This window comes from Miniopterus schreibersii (genome assembly GCF_964146895.1).
Source record: "Miniopterus schreibersii genome assembly, chromosome: 2".
In the NCBI taxonomy this organism is placed as follows: domain Eukaryota; kingdom Metazoa; phylum Chordata; class Mammalia; order Chiroptera; family Miniopteridae; genus Miniopterus; species Miniopterus schreibersii.
In genome coordinates, this window is record NC_138102.1 from 42,637,448 (window position 1) to 42,644,331 (window position 6,884).

Consider the following 6,884-nt stretch of genomic DNA (forward strand, 5'->3'; position numbering starts at 1 on the left):
ATTTCTTATAGTATGATCTATTTGTTAAGTTACTTCAAAGTGTAAAAACTAAATGACACAACTAAATATTTAGAGATAAATAGTATAGTTACAGAATTAACTCATATACATGCTATCACTTCTCCCACTTATTCACTTAAAAAAAATACTTACTGATCCTGAACAAAGATATTGGTATTTAGGATATAATTTAAAGTAAGGAATAGTTCCTATTCTCTTATAGTTTGCATTATAGCAGGAAAAACAGAAATAAATTATAGTAAAAATGATAATGACCTTTATAAAAATAACTCAAAATGGATCATATACCTAAATGTACAACACAAAACTATACAACTTCTAGAAGCAAAAATAGGAGATAAACTAAGTGGTTTTGGGTTTGGTGATTTATTTTATTTTATTTATTTTATTTTTTTAGATAAACACCAAAAGCATAATCAATGAAAGACAAAACTGATAAGCAAGACATCATTAAAAGAAAAAAACTTCTGCTCTGGGAAAAATACAAAAAATACTGTTAAGATAATTAGTTGTAAGCTACAACCTGGGAGAATATATTTGCAAAACATCTATCTTATAGAGGATTTGTATCCAAAATATACAAAGAACTCTTAGGACTTAATAAGAAAACAAACCATCCAGTTTCAAAATGATCATATCATGTGAATAAACATCTCACCAAAATCATAACACTGATGGCAAATAAATAAATGAAAATATGTTCAACATCATATATCCTGAGTGATTTATAAATTAAAGCAAAGAGATACCACTATGCATCTATTTGAATGACTAAAATCTAAAACCACTGAAAATACGGAAGGCTAGCAGGGGTGTGGAGCAACAGGAACTCTCACTCATTGCTCCTAGGAATGCAACAGTTGCTTTATGAGATAGGCTGGTAGTTTCTTACAAAACTAACTTTGCCTTACTGAATGATCCAGGGACCACACTTCAGATGTTTCTAGGAATTTCTAACAAACGAGTTAAAATCTTATATCCACACATAACTTGCACATGAGTATCTATCTCAGCTATATCCCTAACTGCCCCAAATTGGAAGCGACCAATAAGCAAATGGATAAACCAACTGTCATGCATCCAGATAATGTAATACTTATTCAGCAATAGAAAGAAATAAGCTATCAAGCCATAAAAAGACATCGAAGAACTTCATATGCATATTGCTAAGGGAAAGATGCTAATATGAAAAGGTGACTGTCTGATTCCAACTACATGACATTCTGGATAAGGCCAATTTATAAAGACAATTAAAAAAATCAGTTGTTGCCAGGGTTTTGAGGGGAAGTAGAAGGGATGTACAGTTGAAGGACAGGACATATTTAGGGAGGGCAGTGAAGCTCTTTATGATACTATCGTGGTGAATGTATGGCGTTATGCTTCTCTCAAAATGCAAAGAATACAACACAAAATGCCCACCCTGGACTTTAATTAATAATAATGTATCAATATTATTTCATTAATATTAACAAATATGCCACACTAATACAAGATGCTAATAATAGAGGAAACTGTGTGGAGTGGGAGAGTTATATGGGCACTTCCTATACTCTTTGTTCATTATTTCTATATACCTAAAACTGCTCTGAAAAATAAGGCCCATTAGCTGTTTTTAAATGGTATGCATCATAATATAGGTTTGACCATATTAGTGTGGATATTCACAGGAGAGAAGGTAAAATGTTACTTGTAGAAGATCATTTTCATACTTAAAAATTAAAAATGAGTAAAAGATAATATTTCACATCAGATTTTGTGATCTCTCATGAAAAATACATGAGAGTAAAAATAGGAAAATCCTGCACAAGATTAGCTTTTGGTTCAGGAATAGGGTTTTGAAAAAAGAGCATCTTATTCAAGTTCTTTCCTGTTCCTCCAGTAAATGTTGGGGAACTTTGAGGGAAAGAGGTATGGATAGTCAAACAGCAAAATGAATGAAACATATTTTATTTTATGCTTCTGGAATCATCTAAATGATTCCTAAAATTACTGTTACTTCAAGTTCTCTAAAGCACATTGTATTTTATTTACTGTAGCACAGGAAAAATTAGAAAGTTCAGAATACCCAGAAATAGAAATCAATAATATATTTTCACGTGTTCTTTATAATGTAGCAAATGCTCAAGCCACATGTGGTACAGGGAGTGCTCTCCCAGGCCCTACTGCTGATGTTGCTGTGGGGTGACTGGGCGTGGGGACAGATGCATCTGCCTACAGACTAATAGCCACTTTAGGGAATGCAGGACAATAATGTTAGTAAGGACAGGCGATCTTCAAATACTTTTATGGTTTTTCCTTGGTCAACTTTATAGTAACACAGTAACACAGTCACAACTTCCCTTTGCTTTATTTACTAAAACAGGAGCCTGTTTTTTCCTAAGCTATGGAAATAGTTTTGAGTTTCGGGGTATTTTTTTTTCCTTTGTTCTTCTGGCTTTTTCCTTTCCCTTTCCTTTGTGCTACATTGGCCTTCTCACTATGTCATCCCCTTAGGAAGGAACCTGCCAGCCTTTGTCCACCTACACACATTCCCAAGGCCAGAGCTTAGGCCTGCAGACTAGGTCAGTGCCCCTCTGCCTCAAGGGTGTGGGGCTGAAGAAGAGGCTTTTAAAAAATAATAATAAAGGGGGGGGGGGGAGTTAAGTCCTTCTCAGATCCTTAAAGACTGCAAGGTTTGGCTAACCTAGATTCATTAGAAATTCCTCCTTGCCTGCTAGGGCCAACACCCAGGCCTCCTGTAAGCAGAGGCCCTCCCAGTCCCCACGCTGCCTCCACCACAGAGGTCTTTGTCTTACAGAGACCCAGGCCCGAGGCTGCAGAATTCTGGGCAGCCAGCTGGAGGAAGCTCCTCTCAGGGACCAGAACTCCTTTGCCAGCCAGCATTGAGTCCTCAAGTTGGGGCTGCATAATTAAAGCAATTGCAGTTTTATTTATTTTTTTACAACTTTTCCCCCCAAAATAATTTGTAGCTGTGTGTGCAGCACTTTGTCCTGATTTGTGTACTCTACAATAAAAGCAAATCTAATATGAATTGAGGGGGGGAAAAAGAAGCTAATGAAATTGCTGCCAAAAAAAAAGAATAAAATAAAAGAGGGGTAGAAGCTTTAAGCAATGGATTTGTATATTCAATTTATTCTTTCAGAGTACAGATAATTTTACAAAAACCTGTGACTAATTGCTAAAGATACTCATATTTATCTTTAAGAAACACAAATTATTATGTGCATATATCATACCACCTCAAAACATTGGGGGTTTTTCCCCAAAATGTATGAAAATGAAAATGTAGTCATCAACCTTCATTACGATGGTGAGTAATATTTGGAAAAATACATAAATATTAATAATTCCACTATACAAAGCTGAAATATCCAAAAGCATCTACTAAAGAGTGAATGTATTGCATTTATAATAGAAAAATAGAAAATACACGAAGCACCCACATTTTATTTATCTGCCTACTATATGGCTCAGTTTTATGCTTCATTTAATTTTAATTTAAGGAATTTAATTAGATGACTAAAAATAGGAAAGAATAGGAGTATTTTGTTGCATTCTAGAATCACAGAAAAAGAACTATTTAAAATCAATTTTTATATTTACACCATTAACTGTTAATTTGGTCCCAACTCTGTTATTAAAATGGAATAATCATTATCTAGGTTAAAGAGGTGGCGAGACTCTTTGATTTTCACATAAAAATATGGACTTTATGAATTACTTGAAGAATAGAGAGTCTATTCATCCTTAACATCCTGGGATTAATTATTCAATAATGACATTAGAAATTTTTCACTTTGATCAAATGATCTTGATGTACAAAAGAACTGCTGTAATTGAGAAGTGATTGGAGACTCCACCCCTCCAGGGATGCTTTCTGTGCCCTGTCAGCACCAGCAATGCCATGGCCCCAGCCTTTGGATTGTACATTGGCCACTAAAGCTCCTGATGGGGCCCTGGTCCTGAAGGCGGTGGCATTGGCTGTGGCCCTGGCAGCATCGAGCCCCCTCCCTCAATGCCCTCCCACGATATGGCAGGAGGCAGGAGCCAGAGAGCCCATGGCCCACCAAGAGGAGACTTATACTGGTTGCGCTCCTTCCTGGCCAGAGGTATTGCAGGTGCTGTGCTAAATCAACAGTTGCTGTTTTTTTTTGAGGAAAGCTTTTATTACAAGCTCACCATCACCATCACAAACATTTAAGAGTATTTTCTGCATTGAGTGCTGTTCCCCAAAAGGAGGGATACCTTAGATTGTATAAAGGGCATTGATGATTCGAATGATTGATGGTGCAATCCAGTTTATGGTGTTTGAGCATTGTAAAACATTACTTACCACAAAGCTGGGAATTTCTGGTCGTGTGCACAGATTAACAGCTGGATCCATGGCAGGTATAACAGCAGTTGTCTGTATTTACGCTCTTGACATGGTTAGAGTAGGCCTAACATTCTGGATGAAAGAGGAACACACTTACACAGAAATTATTCAAGCATTCAAAACAATTTATGCAAAGGAAGGCAGTTCCCTTGGATGTTACAGAGGCCTGATGCCTACTACATTAGGATAGGCTCCATATGCAGGTGTTTCATTTTTTCTTTTGGTACCTTAAAGAGTGTTGGGCTTTCCCAGTACTCCCACCCTTCTTGGTAGACCTTCATCAGACAATCCTAATGTCTTAGTTTTGAAAACTCACATAAACTTACTTTGTGGTGTTATTGCTGGAACAACAGCACAGGCAATATCCTACCCATTGGATATAACTCTCAGGTGAATGCAATTAGGAACTGTTCTTCCAGAATTTGAACAGTGCCTTACCAAGTGGGCTATGAAGACTATGAAGTGTGTCCATAGACACTATGGAATTTGAAAAGGATTATATCATGGTGCATTTGCTGCATTCCATCTCAAGCAGTGGCTTTTGCAACACAGGAACATATGAAGCAGTCTTTTCACCTCAACGAAAAATAAAAGTGATTTCCTTTCCTTAATAAACTCTCAGAGAGAGAAATAAAATGTTACTTTAATTTTAGGGAGAACATTACTTGAAAAAGGATATTTATCCTGTTACAGGGATCACTGGTATTTTAGTACTTGATTTTTTTTATTCATCACAAGTCAAAGTGCTTGCTGTACTTTTTGATACCAAAAGTTACACAGCAGAACATTGAAAAAAATTCTTAGATTGATGCTGGTTAATCAGTTATGTTATTTGAAACCATTTAAAAGTGTCATTTGAAGTATAACTAACTTAAAATGGGATTCAAGTGGTTGCTCTTAGCTTTATCATGCTGTTTCAAGCTTCTAATTATAATCATGATTTTCAAAGGTTCTAACATTGGTTATTATTATGACAAATAGGCTTTGTAGTTTAGGAGCCAGCAATGAAATATTATTCTTATTATTTCTCTCCTTAAAATTCTGTTCCACTGGATAAAAGGACAAACACTTTCTCTTTTTCTCTTTTTTAAAAATAAATGTTGTGCTTAAAAAGTGGTCATGTAGAGACTCAACACTAAATGAAGAATTTTTAGGTATTGTTCAAATGTTATTACCAGGTACTACGACTGATTTAAATATTTTTAAAAGTCAATGAATTTCCCAAGGCAGTAATAGTAAATACTCTCTGCTCTCAAAACAGATTAGCATTATAGATTTGTTTTGTTAGATGATTTGGTGCATACTAAAAAATTTACTTAAGTGGATTGTGAAATGTCCATTAATATAGATGTGAATGTCAAAGATCAGTCCTAAAGTATTGTCATGATGCATCAACTAGTTCTTCCAAGTAATATAATGTTAGTGCACTATAAACTTAAGTAACAATGTAAAAATTATTTGAATTACTATTCTTTATATTAAAATGGCTTAAAATGTAAGAATTCCATTTATTGTGTTTAGAGTATTATGTTTTATTATAAGCATGACAAAAAAATAAGAAACAGTTATAGTTTTGTCCTTAGAAATAGTGACTTGTAAAATTGATGTTATTTTTAAAACAATAGAAAACTAAATTAAAAGTGATATTTCTGTCTCAATTTTTACATAAAAAGTTTCTTGTTACATGTTGGTAAAAATTAGATGAACTGGTCTCATTTTCCAAAGCCTTTATTTTAAAATAAATATGTATCTTTGTATGATTTATAAGTGTACATGCAGGTAGAGATACATGTGTTTCTTTAACTATTTTGTATATTTTCATTTTTGGATTATACCACAGCTAAACATTATTATCAAATATCAAGATAACTTAAATGTATAAGATAAGTAATCAGTCATGTTATCAATAAAAGGACTGCAAATAATTTTTTTAAAGAAGTGACTTGAGGCCATTCTCTTAGTTCCTTGATGTAACTTGATACAAGAAATAACTTCATGAAAACTACTTTGCTTTTCAAGTTAGAGATGCATTGCCAATATCAATTCTTATATTCAATGAAGCCAGTATGAAGGTCTGCTTAAGAAACGGTTTTCAAAGCTAAATATCAGTATTACTGTATTTCATTTAAGGCAATATTATGGTATCTTCGTCCAAATGTTATATGTTGTCAAATAGTTGTCAGTTGACGTGATACTAACTTGTGAGCAAAACATCAGGGGTTTCCCTGATATGGAGCAAATTAGGTAGAAATATAAAAAATAAATAATTTACAGTGTTATCCAACATAGAGAATGTTTTGTATAACTCTTTGTGAAAGAATCATCCTGAAGTCTGACCTTACCTTGTGTTTGCTGACTTAGAACCTGTGAAAGAAAATCTCCTGAATTTTTAAAATAACGTTTTTCTGGTAACTTCACATTTTGCCTTGACTCCAAATATTTGTGTTCTCTCCTTCTCTCTCATGATGACTGTGGAGAGACTGGTTCA

General features: G+C 34.3%; 1 pseudogene across 1 annotated transcript; it reads left to right on the plus strand.

The window, feature by feature from the left end:
• The first annotated feature begins 4,051 nt into the window (after positions 1–4,051).
• Positions 4,052–4,987, plus strand: LOC308552407 (solute carrier family 25 member 16 pseudogene; annotated as a pseudogene). Its single transcript has one exon. The product of its transcript is annotated as a solute carrier family 25 member 16 pseudogene (transcript).
• The last annotated feature ends 1,897 nt before the right edge of the window (positions 4,988–6,884 follow it).